Source organism: Cornus florida, unplaced genomic scaffold (assembly GCF_030987335.1).
Source record: "Cornus florida cultivar Cherokee Brave unplaced genomic scaffold, ASM3098733v1 CherokeeBrave_3.0.0_Hap2_Chr06, whole genome shotgun sequence".
Classification (NCBI taxonomy): Eukaryota; Viridiplantae; Streptophyta; class Magnoliopsida; order Cornales; family Cornaceae; genus Cornus; species Cornus florida.
The window spans coordinates 4,856,812-4,868,141 of record NW_026775576.1 but is presented as its reverse complement, the minus strand read 5'-3'; positions in this window follow the sequence as shown (position 1 = coordinate 4,868,141).

The following is an 11,330-nucleotide window of genomic DNA, read 5'->3' as shown; positions in this document are numbered from 1 at the left end:
TATTAAATGTATACTTGAGTAGGAATGCTTAGACATTACATAACTTGTTTTAATATGGTTTAGTATACTTGAGAATGTATGCTTAGATGTCGTATAACATGTTTTGACATTGTTTAGTATACTTGAGTATGTATATTTGTATGCCGTAGTTCATTTCAATTGCATGAGTAGCTTAGGATGCTCCATGAGTCTAACCTTTGACATAGACATTAGGTGGCATGACCCTCTTGAATTGTTTCATGTTAACGTAAAAATCTATAAGAAGTCGAGTCATGTATGCTCATTCTCTACGAGTAAACTTGTTTACTCACTCCGGGGGGCTATTTCAGGTACAAAGACTTGGTTCGTGATGTTCTTCATTGCTTGGATAATTGTAGATTTGAAGGTCTTAGTTCTTGTAAAGGTTGGCTTGAAATGCCACTTATAGCCTTATATGTCAAAATGTGTATATTTGATTCCATATATGTAATGTGCACATGAGTACACTCTTTACAATGTATTTGACATGTATGAGATGAGGCCGGAGGCCAATGACATGTAATCTGTATCCTATGTAAATTTTGACTTCATGGAATATTATGAAAATATTAAAAAATATTGAGTTATTGCTTCACCATGTTTGCATCGGGTGTAGGAATTCCATTTTGATTCTTCCATAGGGTCTCACTAATCATGTATGAAGTGTGGCCAAGGGCAAAAAGGTATTTTGAAACCATTTTATAATTTTGAATTCCGAGTTTTCATTCCAAGTTCTACTTTTGTCATTTTGGCTATTGGGGGGTTGAAATTTGCATCGGCGATATTTTTAAGCCATGGATCATTGTAGCACATCCTACTAGGTAATTTACGTTTGTGTGCATGGTCGTTTTCAGGCAAAACCTCATCCTTTGTGATTTGAGCCTTCTAGGGACTCATTTTGCGTTTTTATTGCATAATCTGATCTAGGGACATTCTTAACTTTTTAATGCAGTTTTATTTTCTATTTTCAACATGGTTGAATAGAAAACGTGATTTTAGGGGGGGTTTCTTCTTTGTATTTTTCCAGAAAATATCATCTTGGTATTAGCAATCGCTTACGAAATTTAATTTTTAGTTTTTCATTTAGCAGCTTTTTGGACCTTCATGACCAGATTTCATGGAGGGGAATTTTGGGCATCTTACAGTGAGTTTTTTTCGATTCCTATCATGTTATCACCTAGAAAACTCAATTTTGAGCAGGGTTTATTCTTTGTGTTTTTCCAAAAAATGTCATCTTGACCCTCAAAAATCCAACTTTTGACAAAAAAACCCCTGCTGCCAGGTTTCCTTGCTGACCCTTCGGTTTTTTTTGCTTCGTAACCTATTAGAAGGGGTCTCCTAAATGGTTAGATGTGCTTGGGCAGTGTTGTGGTCATAATTTTTGGCCTCCAAACCAGTTAGGAAGGTGTGGTAACTGGTTAGATATTCCAGGGTTGGCTCCTTTTCACCTTTTTGCCCATTCTTCTTCCATTAGCCATATCTTCTTCATTCGGACTCCGAATCAAGCGATTCTTGAGTCTAAGTTCATTAATTTTTCATTGTCATTGCAATGGTGTACTCGGTATCACCCACTTTCATGTTATGAATGACTATTTTTCCCCTAGGTTCATTCTTTTCTGTTTTTGAAACGCCGTTTCCGCATTTGTTTCCTTTGGGTTCCGTAACCTCATTGAGGATCACATTGGTGTCTTAGGGACATGTTGTGTCTCTTGAGACCATTGTTTTATCTTTTCTTCCGCATTCTAGATCCAGTTCGGGTCATCATAGGACACACTGGATTGAAATGTCCAGAGTCATCACACAATACAACTGCCCACCCCTCACGCCTCAATATGACAAACCCAAACAGACCACCCACGTAAACAATTCAAAGGCAAAAGCAAATTTGACCAAAAATCCAAGTAGGTCCCCACATCATCATTATGCATTATCATTTCAATTTCCTTTTCTATCTTTTCCTTATCTTTTTCTTACCAAAGCACAATGTACTCCATCAGAACCCACGTGAAGGAACCAAAACAAAGGAAACTTTAGCCAAAAAAATCTTCCATTGGGTCCCACCACCCATCATTACTTATCTCTTTCTCTCACTCAAATTGGCTGGCAGCCCCTTTCAACAAACAATATATATATATAAATGTGAAAACAATAAACCAACCCATTCACCAACTCCTTCAAATTACATAAATATATATATATATATATAAATGTGTATATATATAAATCAAACCAACCCATTAATATCATTTCCAATGGGACCTGCAAATAAAACACATTTTACTCCATTTCCTCTCAATTCGGGAACCCACATTTCGTCCACCATCAGATTGCATTGCATACATATATATAAAAATATATATATATATAAATGCAATATAAAACCAAAACAATAAATATCTTTCAAGTGGGACCTGTCCACTATACCAATCTTTTTCCTCCATTTCGTCCACTAAGCAGCCACCTGCTCCTACATAAAAATCATATATATGCAACAAAAACTACTTCCAACTTATTAAACATATCAACAGGATAAATCTCTAAATTTAAAATCAATTATGTCAACTAAAAAATTATGGAATAATTATAATTTAAAATCCTAAAAATCCGGGTTATCACAATCTCCACCACTTAAAAAGAATTTTGTCCCCAAAATTCAGATCCAACAGTCTTTGTATACCCGAAAACACCAATAACCACAAAACCAATCGACAAATCCCTGCCCCAGGCGATGTGAGATATACTGATATGTAGGATGTTGTGGTAGCTGCTAGTGCTAGTCACCCGCCCACACACTTCGTAACCGTTGTGGTAGCTAGTTGAAGCGTCACCCACCCACTAAAAAACATGCAAACAATAATAAATCTGGGCTACCTGCCCAACCACACTAACCAACCATCCCAGTGGATGCCGATGAACGCCATCCGCCCACACACACCCGGCTACGAGTGGTAGCTCACCAGTACTACACACTCACCCACTCACACTCGTCTACGTCATCACTACACTCACACTTCCGGCTGGGTACCGCTCTGATACCATTTTGTCACGACCCAAAAATTCTATGAAAATCCTCAAGTTATACAAGCCCAAATACATCAAAATACACTCAGGATCATAAAAAAAAAATGCCCTCTTTTATACAAAGTCAATTTCCTCAAATACACAAAAAATCTCCATATAAAAAAAATTTTAAATCTCATAACGCCAACTCTTCAACCTAAGCCCGAAACTAGCAATCCCCGTTCATCTTCGGTACCTGAAACTGGAGGGTGGTGAGACAAAAAGTCCCAGTAGGAAAAACCATAACAAGAATTTCATGGAGGTTTAACAAAAACAGCTTCACAAGATAAAAATATTCAAGTGAGTATAAACAAAATACATATGCATTTAATCAAAACATTTAATAAAATCCATTTGAAGCAAAACCACTCCAAGCCATTTAAGGTATAGAGAACCCTACACTGAAAAATAAATATTTCCTCACTGGATCATCAAGTCACCAAGCTTCCAACCTCCTCTGCAACCTCGGCTCCTCAATCCTTCCTCCAATTTTTTTTTTTTTTTTCATCTTTCTATCTCTCAAACTCACTTTCTCAATCTTCTCTATTTTTTCTCCTCTGTCTTTGTATTCACTCAGTGCACAACTCTTTCAATTTATAATAGCCTCCACCGACATAATACAACTGCTCACCCTTCACGCCTCCATTGGACAAACCCAAACAGACCACCCACGTGAACAATTCAAAGGCCAAATAAAATTTGACCAAAAATCCAAGTGGGTCCCCACATCATCATTATATCATTTCACTTTCCTTTTCTATCTTTTCCTTATCTTTTTCTTACCAAAGCACAACATACTCCATCAGAACCCATGTGAAGGAACCACGTGATGGGTTTTGGGTGCATATCATGCTTGTGTTGCCATGCTCTATGTTTTTAGTTGCTTCTCGATAGCATGTTTTGATTGATAACATGTTTACGTACTTATATGGACGTATGTTTAGAAGTTTACTTTAACTGCTTTAGCATGTTGTATGTGCTTGTTTGTTTGAGTACATTGTATATGCCTGTTTACATTAGCGTATTGTATGTGCTTGTTTGCCTTAGCATACCGTATTTGCTTGTTGGCTTTAGTGCATTGTATATGCTTAGCTATCGTAGCTTATTATTTTGCACTTGTCTGCTTAGTATATTGGATATGCTTATTTGCTTTAGCATGTTATATGAGCTTGTTCATCTTAGCATGATTGTATTATGCATACATTGACATACCTTATGTGATTTTACCACTTATTTAAGTATGTACTTTGTTGTTATGTTGTTTGGTAGTTGTTTACCTTTATGTCTTGTTTAGGCATTGTGGGTTGTCCCAGTTTGGTTGGTAGAGATTGATGCTAGGGCATTGTCTCTTGGAGTACATTGTATCCCTTAGATGCATTCTTGTTTTGCGGAGTTTCTTCCTTGGGTAGGAGAGATTCATTTTTGTAAGGGACCCACGACAGAGACCTTCTTGTTTGTTTTGTTGGCTTGGGTGTTTCATGATTTTAGTCTGACGGTTGATGCAAATAAGGCTCATGTGAGCGTCGAATCACAGTCCTTGTCTAGTGGAATGAGACGTGGGCCAGGGAGGAACCGTTATGATACCCCCAGATTTTCGGATGCGGGTTGGCCAAGCCCATGCCCGATTACTCAAGGATATCAAACCAATTGGCAATAAACGAACACAGAATATAGTTAAGAAAACAGGAATAAATAAATTGCTGAAAAGAAACTAGAATGATAAACCAAAACTGAAAACCTCAGAATAACATTTTTATAAAGAAAGTAATAATCTGATACAACCAACTTTTCCTATTCTAATACAACTCGGGAATCCATCTGGTGGACCCCTAATAGAACCAACACTGAGAAATGAACCACCAGAAAGGAATCTAACGCTAAACCATACAGGAGCCGCCTATGTCGTCGGTAGAATGAGTAGTCGTCTCTGCTTAGCACGAACAAGCTCTAAGACCTGATACCGTCCGTTACCTGAAAAATAATAGTGGGCCAGGCCCACGAACAAGTTCTATCCCAACTATAATCCAAACAGAGATCTGATACGCAGATACATCCTAGATGTCTCAACCATATCTATATAGTCCGTAAATAGATATATACATATAACCACACTACAGGACTCTCACTAGGCTATGCTGAGGGTCTCAACCTGAATAGAAGGCAACAGGCAAAAACACACCTGAGTGGGCATAACTACCTAAGCCTAACAGGGTATACCTCATCCAGCATAGCTAGCTACGCATCCTACTGCATATACACTCCCTAACCGTCGACTATGAGACTAAAGCTCAGATCGCGATACCATAGTTTATATATCTAAATTCCCATCCAAACCAATGTAGTGCCGCTCAACAGTTCATTGCCATAACATGACATAAAATTAGGATTTAAATGTTTTAATTGAATTCCTATCCTTTCTACTAACAGAAAATATAAATAACCATCCGTTATATCGTTCAACTGTTTTAGCTGACAGGACATGCATCCATGTAGGATTTAACTATTTTAGTTAATCCATTCCGTATGTATGAGTGGGTTGGAATTAGCAATTTGATCTAGTCCATCCCTCTGTATGTCACTGTCCCATACCGGTATATACATGCAAATGATCCGTAAATGATGCAACAATTTATGCAGTACATCAAACATATCCATATATTCCAAATAGACAATAAACATAATTTAAATAGTTCATCATCTATAATCCAGAATCCATTCACGTAACTAACAAGACAAGGTTTAATAGTTCATCAAGTTAATTATCCAGCATCCATCCAAGTAATTGACAGAAAATATATATAATTAATTCTTCAATTAATTCTAGGCCAACACCCAATTAGATTGACAGAACCTAATACTAGTTCAGCAATCTAAGTCCAAACCCTAATCCAAATAATTGTAGTGTAATGCTTAATATTACAGCAATTAAAATTACAACCTTAAATTCATGCATTTCAGAAAAGAATTTAGTACTTCAACCATTAATATCCAATTATGCACAGACCAAACTTGTTAATTAAATAATTCTAGTGAGCAACCAAATCAAGATTTAAAAATATAAACATATTCCGTTAAATAGCTAAAATTACATTAGGCAATTGAACTCCTTCCATCCGTGAACCACTTGTACCGTGGTATACTTTTCTACGGTTAAATCCATCAATACTAAGACATTAATTTATTTAATGTGGCTCTAGTATAGCCTAATATCATTTTTAGAGTCCATGCTACAATCCATTAAACTTTTAAAACAAAATTTAGCAATTTAGTCCTTCCTATCCGTTAGCAGCGTAGAAAGTTTAATAATTTCATACTGGTTGTCCCATTGACTTAGAGGTCAACTTTAATCAATTTAAGGTCTTAATAACACCCAAAATTAACTTCCTAATTCCTCTGTGAAATCCCAGAACCATCAGAACAGTTCCCATGCTCAAACAATAACCATAGTTCGTTAAAAAAAATATCAGAATGTGAAATTTAAAGAGAGCCTGCTCCAAAAAATTTTGGAGCAGGCTCAAAGTGCTTGGAGCCACCTCTAAAACACTTTCGAGCCGCCTCCAAAAAGGGGGGAGCTGGCTCTAAACTTCCTGGAGCCGGCTCTCTCCTCCTTTGAGCCCACTGTTCCGCTTCCTTCTTCGTTTTCGATGATCTGCTTCGACCCCGGCCACTTCCACTCCTTCTGTTTGTTTTCAAAACTTTTCCTAAGAGTCGTAAGTATGTCCAGAAAGATCCCACCCCTTACTTAAGTCAGTTTACTTTAAATAAAAACCTTAGAACATTTATCGATTAACCATGCTTAGGAAGAACAAACACTGTAACCAAACCACACTTGCATGAACTGTAACAAAGTTAATTCACGCATACAAAATAATTGATTTAACATATAATAAGCATGTAAGGTTCAATTTAATAATAAGTTTAGAAACCCTAGAGATTATCTAAGAATGCACAGAACACAGGCCAACGGGAGAGAGAAAGAACAGAACTTGCCTTTACAGTTTTGGATTTAAGACTCTGTTGCCGTCTTTCTAAGTTTTTCTAGAGTTCCAATTCACTGTTCAATCTCCTATTGGTCCATCTTCCCTTCTCCTACGTCTGTCCTTCAAGCCACGGCCAACCCTCACCAAAGTTTGCTTTATTTGTTTCCCACAACCTCTCTCTGTTTTCTTTCAACAACTCTGAATGTAAATAGGATCTGTGTTCGCTAAAACCCTAAGGTGACATACTGTTCTATATATATATAGACTTAGTTAAAACCCTATTCCCTATAGGATTAAAGACAGAGCCCTAATCTAAATCCTAGTCGGCCCATAAACAAAACCTACGTTTAAAATCTATGTCGGCTACACTTAGGTGACGTCCAAAAACTCACGTAACTTATAATAATTTAAACCCAATAATAAAAATTAACGCAACCAATTCCACTAATTACCAATAAGTCCATTCAGTCAAGTAACAATATAATTTACACAAACAATTCAAATAATTACAAATAGGTCCAATTATTCAAGTAATAAAAATAAAAATTCAATTAGTTTAAATATCACCCAAAAATAGGAAACCATCCAAACACGTAACCACGTAAGCACCTAAAAATAATAAAATAAATAACGAAAACAATAAAATAAACTGTAAAATTCCAATTATATCCCTTTTAAATCTAAGGGTATTATATTCTTCCCTCCTAACAAATGGAATTCCGTCCTCGGAATTCACGAAACTCTGAATTATTTTTGTTAAAATTCATTTCCAGTCCATTGTGAATGCTGCCTCTACGTATGAGCTCTATTGAATTCCAAATCCTCCAAGAAAACTTATGAGTCCCATATCAAGGAAACATAAAAGTTATTCAACACATAAGTTGTATTTAGCAACTCTGTATCCTTACCAAAATTGTTTATACAGGGTACAGATCCATATTCCTCTAAGTTACATAGCATAAACGTGTAAAACTTCTATGCATCGCATCCTAACGTCTTAAAACATGAATCGATAGGCTACCGCCTAAATGGAGCAACACCCTCCATGAAAATCAATGCAATATATAAAAACTGGCCTTCCTCAGGAACACACCTTGCTTCCGATATAGAAAACATCCCCAAATCAACTATTTCCCACTCCCATTATGATTTAGGTAGTGGCAAAAATCTCCAATGATCTTCGGTTATCCATCGTTCACCGTTCTAACAAGTGTTACTCATATAAACAGTTATATACATGTCTTTTCCCAGACTTGATCCCTAGAACTGACAGTTGATGTCTTTATGTTCTGATAAGCGCCGAATATTGTATATTCAAGCGCCCTAAATTGCATTAGTTAAGTCCATCATTTGATTATTTAAGTAGATTATCTTCATTTGTGTGTATGTATATATTTTCAGGTCCATTTGCCAAAAAAGGAGCAAAATCAAGGCTTTGTGGAGTTTTGGCCATCAAAAGGCACAAGGCTGAATTTCTGGCAGCAGTGGATCCTGAACTTTTCTCGCCATTTTAACCTTGAAAACTTGAGAACTGGACTTCCATCATAACATGACATATTTAGAGCTCTGAATCAGCTTTCCAAATATTCAAGTGGTTTGTCATTCGGAGTTCGGAGCAGAGAGTTATGATCTTCTTATCATAGGTGCTCAGAACTGCCTGGCAGCAATGAATTTCTGCCTTGCTCTTCAATTTCAACCAACCAGACTTGAGAATTGGATCTCCACCAAAACATAAAGTTTTTAGAGCTATGAATTAGCTTCCCAAATATTCAAACGGTTCATCATTCAGAGTTTGGAACATAAAGTTATGGCCATTTTACCAAAGTAGGTCCGGGCGGAGCAAGGCAAGAATGGAGCATTCTGCTCCAATTTCGAGTGCTCGAGCCCTTATTTCGAGTGCTCGAAATTAGGGCAGAATTGCATCTGGAAATGGCCCATTTTCAGCCACTTGCATCTTGGGTTCCTCAATTCTAATTTCCCTCTTTAATGGTTGGTTGGAGATGTTGGTTGGTGGGGGTTTTTAGAGGCTTATCTTTAGAAGATAAGAGAGGGAGGCCACACATATCATTAAGCTGGATTTTAGGAAGATAGAGGGGAGAGAAGAGAGCAAGGAAGAGGGGGTTCTTGGAGCAAAAAGAAGGGAGCTCGAAAATAGAAGGAGGATCCATGCTTCTTCCTCCATCTAGGGCCACCATGGGTAACTAAACCCTCTTCTAGGGAGGTGATGAAACTCCTTCTTGTAAGCATGTCTTGTTTTTTATTTACATTTGGGGATGTAATGTATATATATGACCTCTCCATGAACTAGAGCTTTATTTGATGTGAAGAGCTTTAATGTCTATTAATGATCATTTTGAGTTTAAGATCTTGTCTTAAGATTGTTTCCTCTTATGATTATTTAGCTTCCATTTTCATAGTGACAATGAAGATGAGTTTATGAAAATGTTTTTATTGGCATGATGCTTGGGAAATTTGATAGTCTATAGCTTAGGGTTCTCTTTTGATAGATTATTCTTGATTCCTAATGTCATGTGCTTCTACTATGTGATTAAGGGCTTGATAACTCTATGCTTAGTGAGTATGTCTAAGGTTGCAACCTAGTTTGGGTAACCAAAACATGCAATACTTTGATAAGTTATTCTTGCCTATTGATTTCATAAAAAATTCTTGAAGGTAATGTAGCAATTTTATGTTGCATTTCATGGTTATATGTATATATTATTCCCCAAGTAAATCATGTATTAACATGCTTATGGATAGGTAGTGGATTCACTTCCCTAGTCCTCTCTACCTAGATCTCCTTCCCTTACATTTCTTGTATTCTTATTTTATGCATCTTTACATTCCTAGCTTTAGTGACAAACCAAACAAACATTCTATACCCCTTCATCATCCTAAGAATGACTCTAGACGCTTAAGTTGCCATAGACTAGCGCAGTCCCAGTGGTTCGACTTACCCGACCAATAGCCCTATTTTACAGTGATTCGTGCTATTGCGAAGGTTGATGTTTAATTGACCAACTGATCAATTTTTGGCGCCGTTGCCGGGGACTGCAAACGGTTTAGCGACCAAAGTTCTAGGGTTAATTTTAGTTTGATTGTGAATATTGTGTCTTGTGAATACTCCTTGTGTATTTTTGATCATCTTCGTGTTTGTGAGATTCTAGGGACTCGAAACTCGCCGTGGGAACGCTAGCAAATTGTAAGTCTAGAGGCCCCCAGGTAAGTCTCGTGACTTCTAGTTTCACATTGTGAATATTGTGTATGTGTTTAATTTAGCTTGTGAAGCCCTTGTCGAGGCTATTTTTGTTTTACTATATTGCAAAGCATCGGTCCTTGTCGTGGCCATTTATTTCCTATCTTGTTGATAATTGAGGAGAAAGGGATCATTGTATGTGGAGTTGATGATAAAGAATTGTTGTGTTGATTATGTTGTGTGTTGTTGATGTTTAAGTCCTAGATGGAGGGTAGTTATCTTCCAACTCAATTCTACACACCACATGAGTTTTGTGCATTTTGCTCTAGTCATACACATCATACAAGAGAATGTCTTCCAACGAGACAATTCTCGGACTTCTATCTAGAGCAACCAAATGAAAATTTCTTTGAACCGGGTAGTGATCCATACTTCAATGGTTATAACTCGGGTTGGGGAGACCAACAAAACTTCTTGTGGCATGACATAGGAAATTCAACCCCACAATCTCATATGCAACCTTTTCAACCCAATGATCATTTTTTCCCGCCCTCTTCTCCTTGTCCACCGTCTTCATTGGATGAATTTATTGCTGCCAATGAACAAATGATGGAGTCTTTCCACACGCAAATGATGGAGTCCAATAAGCAAATGTTGGATGACATTGTTGGCATGCAATCCACTACTCATTCTCATTCCCAATCTAGAGTAGAGTTAGATGACCAAATAGCTCAAATTCAACAAATAGTTGATGCTCTAAATCATGAAAATGAAGAAGAATTTTCCATTGAACTCGTGGCCAATCCAAAAGAAAATTCTATGAATGATGAGATTACTCCTAGTAACTTTCTTCATGAGAATGATCAAGTGGTCATCACATATGAAAATGATGAAATGGTGGTTGAAGATCAAGTTGTTGCCACGCATCAAAATGAAGTAATTGTGGTTCAAAATAAGGAAAATAATGATGATGAGATTGTATCCTATAAAAATCCAGCACAGCTCCTACATAATCCCTTGCTTGATGCACCTCCTTTAATGGAGGATCCTCTAAAAATATGCTTAGCTCATTTTAA